The sequence below is a fragment of the Mustela nigripes genome, chromosome 12 (assembly GCF_022355385.1).
Source record: "Mustela nigripes isolate SB6536 chromosome 12, MUSNIG.SB6536, whole genome shotgun sequence".
Taxonomy (NCBI): Eukaryota; Metazoa; Chordata; class Mammalia; order Carnivora; family Mustelidae; genus Mustela; species Mustela nigripes.
The window spans coordinates 18,874,106-18,892,700 of NC_081568.1; the positions used below are offsets into that span (position 1 = coordinate 18,874,106).

General features: G+C 36.0%; 1 pseudogene; it reads right to left on the reverse strand.

Moving 5' to 3' along the window:
- Positions 1-524: 524 nt before the first annotated feature.
- LOC132027475 (nuclear transcription factor Y subunit beta-like) overlaps positions 525-18,595 on the reverse strand; it is a 19,796-nt pseudogene continuing 1,725 nt past the window's right edge.

Consider the following 18,595-nt stretch of genomic DNA (forward strand, 5'->3'; position numbering starts at 1 on the left):
TCTCTCAAATGAGAGCATAGAACAGCTGTTCAAAAGCTCATTTACTCCCCATCAGTTTGACTTTGATGTTTGGGAATTTTTTTTTTTTTTTTCCAGAATGAACTCTACCCTTACATTTTATTAAAAGAAAAAACATCGTGGGTTTCCCAGCAGCTCACCTGAATTGAAAAAGTAACATGATTCAATGTGAAAATAAGAAACTGTCTGCAAATCTCTGAGAGTAATAAACTTCAATAAACAGTGCATACAGCGGTCATACTGAGCAACAAGCTCTCATACAGAATAAAATATTTTAATATGTTTCAAATCCAAATTTCTCTTTAAAATCATTCATGAAAAGGACTCTCAAGTAGCCATCAGCACCCCAATTAGTCAAGCATCAGGAAGCTACATTCCAGCTTTTTCATATACAAAGAGACATCTTTTCACCCATCAGTTCCTTCGAATGTCTTTTAGACATTGGGAAAATAAAAAGGCTTAACGGACTTTTTTTGCTTCTCTAACACTCCCATTTTTCTAGTTCTTCAAATAAAGAAAATCGAATTTGCTGAACACCAGAAATTTGTTAATGTGCTGTATGTTAATATGTTGTATAAACCATATGTTCTGTTGGTTGACCGTCCGCAGCTGTTAAGCCAGCTGGTAACTGGTTAACTGGTTGTTAAATGCCTCCTCTGTAAGTTCTTCACTTTGTCCACCCAGAGCTGCGACTGTTCCCCCAATCCCTTTCTCTCCTTTCATAGCCTCTCTGAATTTCTGAAGGTATAATTTTAGAGGTTCTACATAACTGTGGAAGCCTGGAGCAGACATGGCAGGGGGCTTATTGTCTCCATTGATTGTTTTCCATTGCTGTTGACAGCATCTTTCACTTGCTTCCGATGTTACAAAGCGAATGAACTCACACATTCTTAAACACATTGTTTGGCATCTTTTGCAGTCTTTCCCATTTGAGGTAAGGCATTTTTCATGATCCTTGCTGCATTTGTAATTAGAAGATTTATATCTTGTTCTCTAAGACTTTCTTTTGGACCATTTTGTCTTCATGCTCATTCAAGCTCTCCTCGGTATCATCATGAGGTGGTGTAACAGACTGACTTCCTGCTGACATAGTCAGCAGAAATGTGTGGTTGAGAAACACATGTTGTAGCAAGATCACCATCCATCTCCAATGCAGCCCTTGTTGGCTCCCACGTCTAATCAGCTGTTTGGTCAGGCAGGAAATGGCTGCAAAGGAACTAGTTCTGGTGTGGAGCTACCAAATCTTACTTTTTTTTTTTTTTTTTTTTTTTTTTAAATACACTGTTTTTTGAGGAGTAGTGAGAAGAACAGTCTAAAAGTATGAAGAAGAATTCCAGATCGATAAACTATTTGATATATCATTTGAAACAAATCATTTAAACTAAAATAAATAAATAAGTTTATAAATAAATACACAAAAATAAATACTGAAATGCATTGTTACTTCACTTCTGGAGTACCATGTATCTATACCATGTTGCATTCCAACCAGCCATATATGAGAGTTCTTGCTCAACATCCCTGCAAGCATTTTGTGCTGTCAGTGATCTTGATTTTGGCCATTCTAAGAGTTGTAGAGTGTTATCTTATTGTTGTAATTTTCATTTCCCTGTTGACATTTGGGGCAGGGCATCTTTTCATATGCTTATTTCTCATCTTGTACCTTCTTTGGTGAGGTGGCACTTAAGACCTTTACCCCATTTTTTAATCAGAATGTTTCTTTTTTTAAATTTAAATTTAATTAATTAACAGAGAGTATATTATCAGTTTCAGATGCAGAGTTCAGTGATTCCTCAGTTGTATATAACACCCAGTGCTAACTACTTCACAAGTCCTTCTTAATGTCCATCTCCCTGTTACCCCATCACCTCACCCCCATCCCCTTCAACAGCCCTCAGTTTTTTTCCTATAGTTAAGAATCTCTTACAGTGGGCACCTGGGTGGCTCAGTTGGTTAAGCAACTGCGTTCAGCTCAGGTCATGATCCTGGAGTCCCGGGATCCAGTCCCACATTAGGCTGCCAGCTCCATGTGGAGTCTGCTTCTCCCTCTGATTTTCTCCCTTCTCATGCTCTCTCTCTCAAATAAATAAATGAATAAATAATCTTTAAAGAAAAAAAAAGAATCTCTTATGGTTTCTCTCTCTCTCTGATTACATCTTGTTTTATTTCTCCTTCCCTTCTTCTATGCGCCTCTGTTTTGATTCTTAATTTTCACATATGACTGAAATCATGTAATAATTGTCTTTCTCTAATTGACTTATTTGCTTTGCATAATATCCTCTAGTTCCATTCACATCATTGTAAATGGAAAGATTTCAAATTTTTGACGGCTAAGTAATATTCCATTGTATATATGTACCACTTCTTTATCCATTCATCTGTCAAAGGACATCTGAGAGCTTTCCATAGTTTGGCTGTTATGGACATGCTGCTATAAACATTGGGGCTTAATGCTGAATTTTAAAAGTTCTGTATGTTTTGGTTAACAGTCCTTCATTAGATGTGTATTTTACAAATATTTTTTCCCAGCCTGTGGCTTGTCTTCTTATTTTTTTGGCATTGTCTTTCACGGAGGAGATTTTTTAAAGGACTTTTAACAAAATCCAGTTTATAGATTATTTCTTTGATGGATAAAAAGTTATCATCATAGCCAAGGCATCTAGGTTTTCTTCAATATTTTACAATTACCTCTGTGATATGTTTGTAGTTATTTTTGGTGAAGGGTCTAAGGTCTGTGTGTAGATTTAGCTTTCTACATGTGAATGCTCAGTTGTTCCAGCATCACTTGTTGAAAGACCATATTTTCCCCATTGTATTTTCTTTGCTTCTCTGTCAAAGATTAGTTGACTGTATGCATGTGAACTATTTTCTGGCTCTCTATTTTGCTTTGATGATCTGTCTACTCTTTCACCAATACTGTAATTATCTTGATTACTGATTGAAGATTTATAAAATAAGCCTTATGAATGGGTATTAGTATCAGTCTTCCAACTTTATTTTTCTCCTTCAACTAAGTATATTCTTGATGAACTATAACTTTATAAATTTATCTTATAAGAAAATCTCAAGAAAAATTAATACTAAAATATAGTCATTTTTATAAAAGAAGGTAGCAAATACTCATCATCATAAGTATGAAAGACAAAAGAATACATTTCAGCCTTTTTTTTTTTTTACATTGAGAGAATTTAACTGGAAAATAATTGTAACAACAACAAACTAAAATCTCTCCGGGTAGAATTTGGGAATTCTAGTATGAATCTAATGAAGAATGTGGAAGCAAAAAATGCTTCCAAGGATAGATAAGGTATAGAAAAAATTCACTATGATGACTACTTGGAAACAGGTGAAATGCATGGAAAATAATAGGAGTGACATGTAAAGGCTGCTTTTAGGCAATAGGATTGAACAATGGAATGCAAAAAAAAGAGCCCACAGCTATCATCACATGGCTGAATACAAACAGGCCCATTAGGCCACCCACCCTGAAATATCCATAAGCCCTAGCTAACCCATGGGTTACTTTCAACCACACACAAGTACCAAGAAAGGGAAAAGTCCATATTTTGTCATACTTTCTCATCTTCCCCCTTTTAAAAATTCCCCACCCACTGCCTCCATGCAGAGAGTCTCTTTTCTGCTGTCCTGTCCATGGCTCCTTTTTGGTGGATTCAGTCAACTTCTATCTCCTTTGTTCTGCCCCCAGATGAATCTTTTAACTCCCATGCCACCAGCCTCCACCTTATTCATCACCCCAGACCTGGGGGCCCCCATCCCATCTGAGAGACACCACATGGCATATTTTAAAAATAGAAAAATGCAATGTAATAATTTTAGACCTTATTCAAATTAATATTTATCAGGTTTACTGATTAGCAAGGGGTTTGCAAGGACCCAGGATTAGGATTTGGTCTTTTATTATTCTAATCTCAGCTGTCTGAACATATAGCAGTCTAACTTTTTCCCGTGTTTGGACACAAGTTTAAAGAAGTTAGGCTTTCTTTTAGCACAGCAGTTGAAGGGAGATATGGCTCTGCTTTGGGGGGTCAACTAAGGTAACAAGTGCCAAGATGTTAAGGACTATGATGTGAGAAACAAAGCAACGAAAAAATTAAGTTCTCTTACTGCCTGCAGCCCACTGACAAGTCTTTGAAACAGGTAGTGTGACCTCCCTTTAGGAACTCAGCTTCCTCTATGTTGACACTTTGCTAAAGCAAAAAGGCAACCTTAGCTTAACATTATCCTCATCCCCTAGGGTCCTGTGAGTCTACTTTAACATACAGAGATTCCTTTGGAGGGGCATCTGGGTGGCTCAGTGGGTTAAGCATCTGCCTTGGGCTCAGGTCCTATGATCAAGCCCTGCATCGGATTCTCTCCTCAGTAGGGGAGTCTGCTTCTCTCTCTGTGATTTCTCTCAAATAAATAAATAAAACCCTTAAAATTAATTTAAAAAAAAAAGGAAAAGAAAAAGAAATTCCTTTGGATACCTTCTTTATCTCTATCCCCCAAGATATGTATTTTCAATCATCTCCCAAGCATATGACCACTGATATATATGTGAAAGGTCTTATGACTAAGGTGTTATTGGACAATAAAAAGTGACTTTTCCTAAGAATAGCTAGCCCCCACAAGTTCCTGGAAACCTTACTTCCAGTATTCCTTAGAGACTTAAACTATCTCTAACCCATTCCCAACTTGAAAGTATATAATCAGTCACCTGTTACAACCCCAGGGCAGCTCTTTTGTCACAGGTCCTGTCCCTGTGCTTGAATTAAACCATCCTTTTGCACGAAAGAAGTCTCAAGAATTCTTTCTTGGCCATCGGCTCCAAACTCCAACATTTCCACATCAGACTGTAATACAGTTTACTTTGGAGCTAGTTGCTTTCTTGCTTATTTGTACGTTTTTTGGTCCAGTTTTGATGCCCTGACTAAAGGTCAGGTCACTTCCCCTTCTTGAGCAATTCATTAAATCCACATGTCAATCAGGTCCCTTGTTGGGCTTTCATTGATGGGAACTTTAAATATCAGCCCAGGGACCACGCACCAGACTCTGTACTCTAGTACCCCAGGGTCCACCAAAGTTATTCAAATTAGCCAATCCCCAGGGAGTCTGAGAAAGTTGAGTACCATTGCTCTGCTTGTCGCATAACAGTTTGCTGTTACCCTTTACAGAGGCAGCCCCCTATGTGGGCCCTGTCTGGTAGCTTTTTTTTTTTTTATTTTTTTAGTTATACTACAGAATTCTTCCTTCTAGACATTCAAGTGTCATTACATTCTGTCCCACCATCAAAAGAATATTTAAATTTTATGTAACAAGGAGGGATACGTTAGACACATAACAACTGAATGCAGTGAACATCACATTCAAAATTGAAAAAAAAAAAAATCTAGCCCTACAGTTTAACAAGATAAAAAGGATGAGTATAGAAATTAAGTGACATAACATACACTCTTTAAAAAACACTACTATAGGGACGCCTGGGTGGCTCAGTGGGTTAAGCCACTGCCTTCAGCTCAGGCCATGGGCTCAGCATCTTGGGATGGAACCCCATGTCGGGCTCTCTGCACATCAGAGAGCCTGCTTCGCCTTCTGTTTCTGCCTGCCTCTTTGCCTACTTGTGATCTCTCTTTGTCAAATAAATAAATAAAATCTTTAAAAAAATAAATAAAAATAAAAATAAAAATAAAGAACACTATTATAGAGATAAAAGAGGATACACTATGATTAGTTGCCAATATGGTATGAGTTATTTCAAAGGAAAAGGAAATTTGGAAAAGGAAATGGGATGACTACTGACGGTGTTAATGAGGTTTTACCCACACATAGCACTGGAGGTACATAAAGACCTGACTGTTCTAATGGCAATGATTGATTAGAGACCTTGTTAAAATTCTCAAAGTAACAAAAGATAAATCAGATTTTTGGACTTCTATTTGGGCATAGACAAATTTAGACTTTAGCATGGAAATAGCATCTTAATATTCTGAAATTATATTTGAAAAATTATTTTTTTCAATAATGTTCTGACCCACAGAAATTACAGACTTCTACACAAGAATTATTAATATTCTTGCATGTTCAACTTCTGACTTTGTCACTTCACCTAATTCAGAAGTCAGAAGTCTTCTTCTATCTGTTCCATCATTTCAAAGGTTTTGGTCTATAAAGCCAACCAACCATTAGTTTCTCTTTCTTGGTCACAAAGGCAATGATCTGTTACAGAAATTAGTTTGATTTTTTTTCTCTTTTTACTAGATTACTGAGTTTTATCACATTTTATTTGAATACACTTTGAGACAAATACATCTGCTTTATCATTAATGCTTATTTTCAACACTTCCTTTTTCTCATTTTGTCAGGTGTTTTTTTCCATTAACTTTGTACATGCATTAATATGTGTAAAAATATTCCTTTTAGGTCTTTTCATAAAATAGAACTGTTAAGCATTTTCAGTCCTCATAAAACTGGTTTTTGTATAAGATCATGATTCAGCTTTTGGGATATTCCTTGACTTCAGAGTATATTTTTAAGATTATTAATCAGTTGAAATTAGCTATATAATATACAGATAATAAGTTGGTGCTTCCTTAGTTATATTCCCCACTTTTAGTTTGACCTAAGACGTGACTACCAAACCAATATATTGTTTATATACTCTCTGCCTGTATTGTGAAAGCAGCCTCTCCCCCCCCAAAATAGAAAAAAGACAGAATAGACATCCCATTATGAAGCTAAAAGAATCTATTCATAGATTAAACAATGGTTATCCTTTTTTCAAAGATTTTATTTATTTATTTATTTGACAGAGAGAATGCACACAAGCAGGAGTCGTCGCAGACAGAGGGAGAGGGAGAAGCAGACTCCTCACTGAGCAGAAAGCCTGATGCTGGACTGGGTCCCAGGACTCTGAAATCATGAATTGAGCTGAAGGCAGATACTTACCTGGCTGAACCACCCAGGTGCCCCAACAATGCAGGTGTCTATAAGAATATCATCTTCACATAATGGAGAGCATATGGTAAAAACCCTAGAGAATTCTGAAATCTCTTAACCTCATGTGGAGTATTATCTATGTGGGTGGTCTCTTTGTTCCATAGCTCAGTCTCTGTGCAGTCCACTTGGGGATGTGTCAAATAATTTCTTTCACCCCCCATTGAATATTGATGGTCAAATTAGTTATTTTTTTAAGTTGAATCCAGTACTCTTTAAGAAGCCATCCTTCTTTCATCCACGCTGCCCATCTTTCTCTTTATTGGAGTTATTTTTATAATCCACTTATTTCAATTGCAATATCTGGGATATTTGTCAATCTTCCTTTACTGTGTGTGTGTGTGTGTGTGTGTTACTGTCCACATCCTTCCTTTACATATATCCTGCTATTCTCTTCTGTGCAAAATAACCATTGAGAATGGCAGTGATGTTAATGTCACACAGAGAAGTTTAGCTGTATTACAATTTGAAGAGCTGAAATTTTCAATGCAGTCAATAAATGAATTAATTGGGTTTGTACTGGATTGAGAAAGAAGACATAAATTTTCAACAACAACAACAAAAAAGAAAAAAGCAGGATAACAAAAGTGTAAGAGAATTATTTGTAAAAAATCTAAGGAATTACATTTTAATATAGACACGAAGTAGATAATTTTCTGAGAAAATATACTTTAGCAAAAATTGACCCCATTCAACAAAGAAAACTTAATTTCAATAAAAAACTTAGCAAAATTTGCTGACCAATTTTCTCCCTGCAAAGTTCTATATTACTTGAGTGTAGGTAAATGCTTTCTACTATGTATCAAAATTCAGATGCAATAACAAAAAATATTTACAAATGAGACAACCAAAAATTCATATGGAAAACAAAAGCTATAAGCAAAACAAAAGATACAAAGCAAACTGGAAAGAAAATATTCATGACATATATTACATATAAATGAATAATACCCCCATTTTTTCCAGCTACCCCCTATTTATTAATATTTAATCTCATTCACAAACATATGTAATATTTATTATTATATATAATCTCCTATAGTTCTTCTCGAGAATCTTCAGTAATATAATCCCTCCTAGATTTCTGCTGATAAAAAATACATTGAAAGTTTACTCATAGGACATATTTCCCAATATAATTTTCACAGTTGACCAAGGAAAGTCAAGAAGGGTATGGAAAAGAGATAGATATCCTATAGAACAGAGTGCAAAGTCATGGTGTATAATGAAGTAGGAAACGATTCCCAGGGAGCAGAAGCAGGGTTTAATCAGGGGCCATAACCTACTCCTGGTGTAGGATATCTGGTAACAATTACCTAGTAATTACCTACTAATTTTGATGGTAACAATTACCATTGAAAAATTGGAAAACAGTATGGAGGTTCCTCAAGACATTAAAAATAGGGTATTCTATGACACAGCAATTGCACGACTGTGTATTTACCCTAAAGATACAGATGTAGTGAAAAGAAGGGGCACATGCACACCAATGTTCATAACAGCAATGTCCACAATATCCAAACTGTGGAAGGAGTTGGGATGTTCTTCAGCAGATGAATGGGTAAAGAAGGTGTGCTTCATATATGCAACAGAATATTACTCAGCCATCAGAAAGGACAAATACCTACGATTTGCATCAACATAAATGGAACTGGAGGGGATTATGCTAAGTGAAATAAATAAAGTAGAGAAAGTCAGTTATTATACAATTTCACACCTATGTGAGATAAAAGGAATAGTGCAGAGGACCATAGGGAAGGAAGGGAAAACCAAATGGGAAGAAATCAGAGAGGGAGACAAACCATGAGAGACTCTGTTCTCTGGGAAACAAACTGAGGGTTGCAGAAGGGTGGAGGGTGGGGGAATGGGATAACCGGGTGATGGATATTAAGGAGGGCACATGTGATGATTACTAAGTGTTACATGCAACTAATGAATCACTGCACAATTAAAAAAAAAAAAGGAAAAATTGCTATGGAACAGTATTGCTATGTACATATCATTATTCTATGTTTCAGACAGCAGTTTTTATTACAGTTGTTTACTACTCTTTTTAGGTGTTGAAGAAAATATCTTGTTCTTTTGAGTTTGTAGATCTCCAAATCAGGAGGACCTTGACTGGATCTGATGTATATGAGACATAATAATACTGACGATTGATAGATGAGATAACTGGGGTTTCTAGAATAGGACAAAGGCTATTTTGCAAGTGGGAGATGCATGAATAATTCAGTTGAGGTCTGACTATATGGTATATTAATGTCCATGGTTTTTAACCCCTCCCCATGATCATACCATTTGCCTTATGTATTGTCAGTGCCTTTTACTTTGGTTCTGCCCTGGTCTTATGACTTGTTCTGGAGATAGACTGTTGGCCAGATGTGATGTAAGCACAAGCTTTAAAAAAGGACTTACACATTTCTGCTTGTGCATTTACTCTCTGCCATTGCTGTGAGATAGGCATTTTCAAGATATCCCAGTCATTCCAGGAAGGAGAAAGAGAGATACATGGAACAGAATAGAATTACCCCAACTGTCTGAGGCATTACCATCCTAGATTATTTGCAGACAGCCAATTCCCAGATTAGATCAAATCCACCCAAGTTTAGCAGAGCCATCTAGTTGACCTCCCCAGATGTTTTCCCAAAAATGTGCTTATTTTCTTAAGTAACTTGGGCTTTGACACTATTTTTTAATATGCAATTACTTATTTTAGAGAGACAGAAAAGAGAGGAGAAGGGAGGGGAAATGAGAGAGAATCTAAAGCAGACTCCTCACAGAGGGCAGAGCCTGACATGGGGCTTGATCTCACGACCCTGAGATCATAACCTGAGCCAAAATCAGGAGTCAGATGCTTAACCAACAGTGTCCCCCATGTGTCCCAATACTATTTTTTAATGAGTCATCATCTCATATTTAGGTGCAAACTGTATTCTTATATCAAATAATGCATTATTTGAAAAGCTATTAGCTAGTAACTTTTGTCATTATTCTAAACCATACATAAGTAATTTGATTTTGAACTACTCTATGTGTTCTATTCCATTTTAATTATCTTGTACCATATACTGACTTTGGAAAATAACCAGTATTAAATGACTGTTGGTTTTTAGATAGTATATCTTTTGCCATTTAAGTGTACAAAGTAATGAATTTTAAATAGAAAAAAAGTTACCCAAGCATAAAATCATTTAGCAAAATATTTATATAACCATAGATATTTTTGTTTCTTAGAAAAGGTCATTTGGCTATATGACATTTTTGGAAGTGTGACTGTGGTAAAACAAAATCAATTTTAAACCATTTACCACACAGTAATAAAAGTCCATGTTTATCTTCATTCTCATTATCAGTTAATTCAGTCATGTCTATGTAATTATTATATCTGAATATGACCTTCTTATCTTTCCGGGCTATTAGCTATTCTCTGCATACTCATGCATGAGATATGGACTTAAAAAAAACTTGTACATAGAAAAGAGCATCATTTTAGTGAAAACTCTGTAATCTATATTTAGGGATGTAAAGCATATACTATCTGATTGCATTTGATTGATATATATTCTTTAGCATTTTTATTTTGCCTTTCCCATTACATTAGAGCATAGATTCATGATATATTTATTGCTTACTTTCTTTAGACTAAGCCCCATGCTAAGGATATAAAGATTTATCTGATGAAAGATATGGTTTCTACACATTTCTTCCCAGACACACTATCCAACTGATGCAGCCAAGGATCAATTCTCCTGCTATCAGAAATATCCAAGAAGAAACAAAAAAGTCCTCAGACTTAAAGAGAGCTATGTCAATTACTAAGGTACTTCCTTTCAAAGTGCTGTCCCGAAATTAGAACTAGTTTCTAATTAGGTCAGTTTCTGCAGTTCACTACAAACCAAGTAGTGAACTGTGCATTTTTATATAGTACATTTTAACATAGGCACTATGGAGAGGCAGTAGGGTCGTGTCTTCAGACACCACAAATATGACTTTCTTGAGTACTAAAATAGGAAGCTTTTTCCTCTATCCTCAGCGGAGTATCCTTGATGTCAATTTTGGAGTGATAAGAAAACCTGCTTGCCACTCATGCCACTCATGATTATGTAAAGTACTGAAATTTCATGCTTTGTAAAACAAGCTAGATGCTGACATTGTTTTTTCTTTAATACAAAGAAATTCAACTAAAATAAATAGGATAAAATCAGGTGTAAAAATGAAGTTATAGATGAATTTTAAAGAAAGCATATTAGTTTTTTTTTTTTTTTACTGCTACTATGAATTACTACACATTTAGTGGCTCAAAACAACACAGATTAAATATCTCCTAGTTGAACAGGATAGTAGTCTAACACGGGTCTCACTGGGCTAAAATCAGTAAGTATGTGGAGCTGCATTCTTCTTTGGAGGCTTTAAGGGAGAATCCATTTGTTTGTTTTTTTTTCAGCTTCTTGAGGTCTTCTGACCCTTGACCCTGATTCCTTGGCCCTTGATTCTTTCTATCATCTTCAAAGCCAGTGATTAATAAATTATTAAATCTTGCTGATTTCTTTCTGTGGCTCTCTGGGAGCACCACTATGACCACAGCTCCCTCTGATCTCAGCTGGGATTGATTCTTTGTTCTTAAGAATCTATGTGATAAGCTTGTGACCACCAGAATAATCTAAGATAATTTTCCCATCTCGGTTTTAATTGTAATCTTAATCTCAATCTTCATCACATCTACTAAAACCCTTTTGGCAAGCCAAGGTAACGTATCACAAATTCCAAGAACTAAAACATCATCATTATGGGGGGCCATTATTCCACCTTTCACAGACTGTTAAGAAAAGCAGTGGCGTTCCACCAAAGCATCAAAATGCAGCACAGAGAAAGAGAGAGAGAGAGAGAGAAAGGTCTTACCCAGGCCTACTGCCTTTGGGTCTTCATCCTGGGTCTTCACATGTTCATTTAAATTTCTGAGCATCTGCTAATTGACAGGCATGAATACAAAAATATAATAATGTTTAAGTAAAGGTAATATTTTTAAGAGAAAACACACAATAAATATATCACATTATGCCACTCAAAATATTTTTCTACTCTAATTCAAATTGCTATGAAAAAATCATATGATGTGGTCACACAAACACACATATATAGATCCCTAGACTTAACATATGTGCAGGGATCTTAAAATGTAAATTCAATACCACTGCAAAAATGCAAATTTGTCACATGTTTGAAGATTTGCATATATAGCAGGAGATGTTGTGGCAGTCTAAGAAAAATCTGGACTTGCCTGTGAGTATAGATGGAATGTTAACATCAGACACTTCCAGATATCCATTTTAGTGAGAATATAAGCATAAGAACTTCAGTCATCACTGAAAATAGAGGAGAGATTAGATCTGAAGAAACTGATGATAAGAATTAATGAGGATGATGGGGGCGTGTGATAAAGTCAATTCCAGTTCTATGCCCTAGAGATGGGTATTTGCACACTGACAGTGCTATGGGCAGAAGTGCTCTGGGCAAAGGACAATGGACGTGAGAGACACTATAAGAAGAGAATGCTCTCTTTAGGGAAAATGGCTGTATTTAAACCTTAGCCTCAGAACCGCTAGTTATTCAACACAAGATATGTCACATAACCCATAGCTTATACTTCATTGCTCTCACCTATAAATGACACAATAACTTTATCTATTGGAATGGAAACTGCTAGTTAGTGTGCAGCCTCAATGGCTAGATAAATTGGTTCTTTTTTGCACCTCAAAGGGAAAAATAAATTGAAAAAAATCATGTACAAGCAGCCAATTAAGAATCATTCTGGTGACAAAAATATGACTAAGAGTATTTCTTTTCCACACAAGTCTGATTGCCTCAAATTTAGCTGTCATTTGTTTGGGAAAGAAGAGAATGGAATGCAAAGGCAAGGAAATGAATTATATTTTGAAATTTTGTCTAGTACAGAATTCTGGTATGGTTACCAGCACATGGTACTGTCTAGAAACAAATAAATTAGAAGCATACTAGTCTTTCAAGGGAATTATAATGCCAGTGAAATTAGCAACTGGAACTAAAGTATATTTTGACCATACATGTTTTTAACAGAACTCAAGTTCACAAACCTACATGCATAGGAGGCTGTCTATGGAAGCTTTCCTTACCAGATTTAGCCTTCCGCCTCAATATTCACTTTATGTGTCCTCAGAGGAGAGGGCAAAGGATGTCCCAGAAAGCAGAGCAAAGGGCTTCAAAAGCCAATAGATGAGAGCATTTTTTTTTTTCTAGAGAGCAAAATTCGGTTGTAATCAAGGATCTTTTCAATTCCAGTTGGCAGAACTTTACCATTGCCCTGGAGTATCTCCATATTTCATTTTCGAAATTAGGGAAGCTATTTGCAATGATCTTGTTTCTACTCTACCTTGTTTATTGTACGAGTTGAGAGCAAATTACTCATCTACTTGGTTCATATATTCTAGCTACATAGTTCCATCTAATTGGATGTGGACATTTGCGGGGAACACCTTGAATCTTCATCAGAGAAAGAATGAACATATTCCACATGCAGAAAAAAATGATGACATTGGAATTTGATGAATAGAAGGGGAAACTGAGATAGAGACCGGTAGCACAGAAAACAGACGATTTTCCCTGTACTCATAAGGCTCGCTCTTTTCCGAGGACTTACTCTGTGACAGAGTTAGAACCACCGGAATGAGAACAGAATCTGGCTTATCGTAACTTCCCCAATGCAGTTCTTTCACCCATCCGTCTGCTTCCTGGATACTGATGCCCACAACAGTATTGTGTTGAAGTGGGAAGAGCTTTCATCAATCTGGTTTCCTGAATGGATGTGATGGAATTTTGTCCTAATCAGGAAGTCCTCATTGAGTCTTCACATGAATAAGATTAAATTCTATTGTGTTAAGTAAGCCACTGATATTTGGAACCTTATCTGTTATAGAAACTCACATTATTTTGACTAATTACTCTGCCTTATGGGGCTGTTGAGAGAATTACATGAGCTAATTTATGTAAATCCTCAACAAATAGTTGTTCTTACAATTTCACTAAAATGTGTTTGACATTTTACAACTTGGGGCACATGCAGTGCTGCTTTGGTTTGTCAAAGAAACATAAATATTTCATTAGGAATCAGAGTGGTGCCTGCGTGGCTCAGTCAGTTAAGCAGATGACTTCAGCTCAGGTCATGATCCAAGTCTGAGCATCAAGTCCCACGTCAGGTCCCCTGCTCAGGGCGGAATGAGCTTCTCCCTCTCCCTCTCCCCTTGCTTGTGTGTACTCTCTCTCTCTCGCTCAAATAAATAAACAAAAAAAAATTTTAAAAAGAATCATATGTAATCTACAACTAGGAAAGTAAGACAAAGTTCTGTCTAGTGAAAAATATTAACCCCTGAAGCTAGCAAGAATTCATTAAACATTAAATTGTAATGAGGGTGATGTTTAAACAACTTTGGAATTGGCCCATTGAAGGGACTTCTGGTTTCTGAGCATCTCTGTAACACAAGAAAAAATACAGTTGGAAGTATTAATTCCCAATTTTGAAAGTCATTCAATGTATTTGGTATAGAATTTGTTTTCTTCTATTCATGTAATATTAATGTATCAGTAATTTTCCACTGTAAAAGGAACACCTGATTTTCTGAACATATGAAAATAAGATTGTATTTTGTATGGGGAATTTTATATTATACACTAAAATGAATATTTTAAATAAGAATAATCTTGACAATTATCATGTATATAGGTAAACACAATGGTAGAAAAATAGATTTTCTGGGGCAGCTGGGTGGCTCAGTTGTTAAGCGTCTGCCTTCGGCTCAGGTCGTGATCCCAGGGTGTTGGGATGAAGCCCCACATAGGATTCCCTGCTTAGTGGGGAGCCTGCTTCTCCCTCTCCCACTCTCCCTGCTTGTGTTCTCTCTCTCACTGTGTCTCTCTCTGTCAAATAAATAAAATCTTAAAAAAAAAAAGAAAAATAGAATTTCTTAAATATTAAGCAATCCTGCATTTGATACTTGGTGGTCCTTTAAAAACACTTCACAGGATATGCCATTGGTAATTGGTATGTTAGCATATTTAATAAAAAATCAGTGTAGTTTAGGTATATTAAAATTATGCCCCAACAGAACACCCTGGAGTGAGCTTTATTGCTTAAACTGTGGAAAGGTCACACATTTTCAGCATATCATCATGTTTCAAAAATAATTACATTTTCCTTGTCAGTGGGGAAATGGGAAGATAAGAACTATAACACACACAATTAAATTTAACCTTCTTAATGGGATATTAGTGATCTGGGATTTACTTTCAACATTTATCAAAAAGGTATTCCTTATATACATATTTGTATAGATTATTCAGTGTAGAAGATTGTGACCCATTTCTGGAATTCTAAACATCAATTACCTCATGCTTTTCAGATAGCCCCATGTGAATTTTCAAATGTCAACTCATATATGACACATAAAAATGGGAATTCAGAGCGCCTGGGTGGCTCAGTGGGTAAAAGCCTCTGCCTTCAGCTCAGGTCATGATCCCACCGTCCTGAAATGGAGACCCACATCGGGCTTTCTGCGGGGGCCTGCTTCCTCCTCTCTCTGCCTGCTTGTGATCTCTGTCTGTCAAATAAATAAATAAAATCTTTTTAAAATATGAGAATTCATTATTCCTCAGTTTCCTCTTTATAATTATTGATTTCATTCATCTTTCCTATCAAGGGCTATTGACAAAATATCTCTTCCCTGCAAAATGTCTTTTTTTTTTTTTTTTTGGACAATGCCTATGGGCTGGACAGAAAAGCACAGTTTAAATAAACAATCCACAACAGCTGTCCTAGTGTGAGTATGCTTGACTAGGTAAAAGCCTCTTTTCCATTTATCAAATATATCTCCTTAAGAAAGATAAAATAACAGAACTTGAAATGCTTAGGCAACCATATCTCTACATTTTCAGAGAAACTTAGTCCATCAGAAATGATCCTTGGGAAAAATACAATGGTGATAATCAATTTGCAGAACGAGAAGTTCTTCTGAATGTATTAAAGATTCATTCAGTCATATGAGATATTTCCAATTTGGTCATCATGATTAAGTCCAATAATGTTTCATCTAAACTGATATAAAATAAGTTTTAAAAATTATTAAAGAGGAATTATATTCTGTACTTCTATTTCTACTGTACCTTGAAACAGATATTAACTGTACTAGAAACTGATGTTAGGCTGATTAACAAAGATAAACGATTAAATTATATAAAAGGGATGGAATTGTCATATGGACTTAGAGTATCCAGGTATTAAAAGTTGTGATATTTACACTTCTCTCCTAGGAGGCCAAAGTATAACATACAATGAATTATAAGTGTGATACCTACCGTGAGCTTCCAGAATTGAACTTAAACACTACTTCACAAAACTGGAATTTGATAGGGTAAATGTCAGCCAAAGAGAGAATGAAATATGTTGCAGGACTCAGAAGAAACTGATCTGAAAACCTGCATAAAAAAATAAATTCTTAATTATATTAAGAATTATATTATATTATATTATATATTATTGAATATGATACAATAAGCTATATATTGGCTATGAAGAATGCACTTTAGACAGTATAATTTTATCATGAGTGAATCCTTAGGATAATACTGTCACCTAGCACTAATATTCATTTGGTAGAAAATTACTTTGCAGGAATGAAAGTGGAAAGATCTGACACCTTACAAAAGACCAGAGCTTTGAGATTTGTGTTTGGCATTAAACATCCATGGAGACAAACCATCAGAGACACTTAACTATAGAAAACAAACTGATGGTGCTGGAGGGGAGGTGAGTGGAGGGATGGGGTAATTGGGTGATGAACATTAAGGAGAGAACCTGATGTAATGAGCATTGGGTGTTCTATGTAAATGACGAATCACTAAACTCTACCTCTAAAACTAAAACAATACATACATACAAACATACATAAATATTAAAAGTTAAAGTAGATTTTAAAATAAAATAAAAATGAAAAATTTTAGAAATTAAAAAAAAATCTATGAAAAAAAAAATCTGTGCCACAGAAACATCTTGTTCATGCCTGGGAAAGCAAAGGAAGATGGCAGGAATGGCTAGCTATATAGTTGTCTGCTTCCTTCTTTAACAGTAGATCGCTGAGGTTTTATCTTAACTAATGCAGCGTGTTGTGGCTCTATGTCCAAATACTAAACCAGTATCCCACTTACTGGTCTTTTCTAAACAAGAATGAGCGTCTGTCACCCTACTTCTATAGGTCTTAACCAGTGCTGGTGGAAGGTGAAAACCACAGCAGCCACTGTGAATGCAGAGATTGAAATAACAGCATATTTATAATGAAAGAGCTGCTAAACCAGCCTAGTACATTTCAACCATTCCTTTACAGAAAAAGGAACTTCTATTGTTCTACAAGCCACCATTTTGTGTGTGCGTGTATGTCTCCTCTTACTGCAACTAACACAGAAGAGCTGTGAGTTGAATCAAGGCTTTGGAAGAAGTATTAGAACTTTGAATGCAATAAGCTGAGAGTCCATGTCAAAGGGCAGATTGCCTCAGGGCATGATTTGAAATGAATGATAATCAAGCAACTGGTGCCTGTTCTGGTATGGTCCGCTTACCCCCAACCCACTATGTAAAAACATCATGGTTTCTAGCTATGTCAGAGGTAAAGCCTCCTATAGAGATCAGTTATAAACATTGGATACAATGCACAAATAAATTATTTGAAAGCTTCAGAGTACAACCAAAAGCAACTAAACTTGAGTGACCAATACCTCAGAGAAAAGGATGGCCTTATGACACAAGTCGCACACTTCCCACTGCTTTTTTATTAAGGTCATGTGCAGAAAATGGAGGGGTGCCTGGGTGGCTCAGTCCCTAAGCGTCTGCCTTCTGCTCAGGTCATGATCCCAGGGTCCTGGGAACAAGTTCCTCACCAGACTCTCTGCTCGGAGGGAAGCTTGCTTCTCCCTCTCCTACTCCTCTTGCTTGTGTTTCCTCCTCCTCTTGCTGTCCCTCTCTCTCTCTCTCTCTCTGTCAAGTAAATAAATAAAATCTAAATAAACAAACAAGCAAAAACAGTGCAGAGAATGGAAACTGAGGAGGAAAGAGCATCCTGAGATTTTTGGTCCTTTCACTGGAATAAGGAGATAAAAACTGAACTTCTGGATTGCTAAAGAGACCTAGTTTTTGAAACGGTTGGAGAAAACAACCAAGAAATTAGCCTGATATTCTGCGAGTCATTTGCCATAGAAATATATATGAACATTTAAGTTGTTGATGATGTATTATTATGAATTGAAGTAGACCTGCAGTAAGAAATATTATATAATATAAAAGGGAACACTTAGTTATGATTAAAAGTTCAATTTGAAAAGGTAAAGAAATCTTAATTTTTTTTAAATCCTAAATTTTTATGCAAATAATAACTTCAAAATATATAATAAGGTGAGAACTGACTAAAGTTGAAATTGAAAAATATTGAGGTGCTCAGCTAGCAGGAGCTGCTGACCACCCGCAGGCGCCTGCGTAACAATAAAGAACCTCTTGCTGATTGCATCCAGT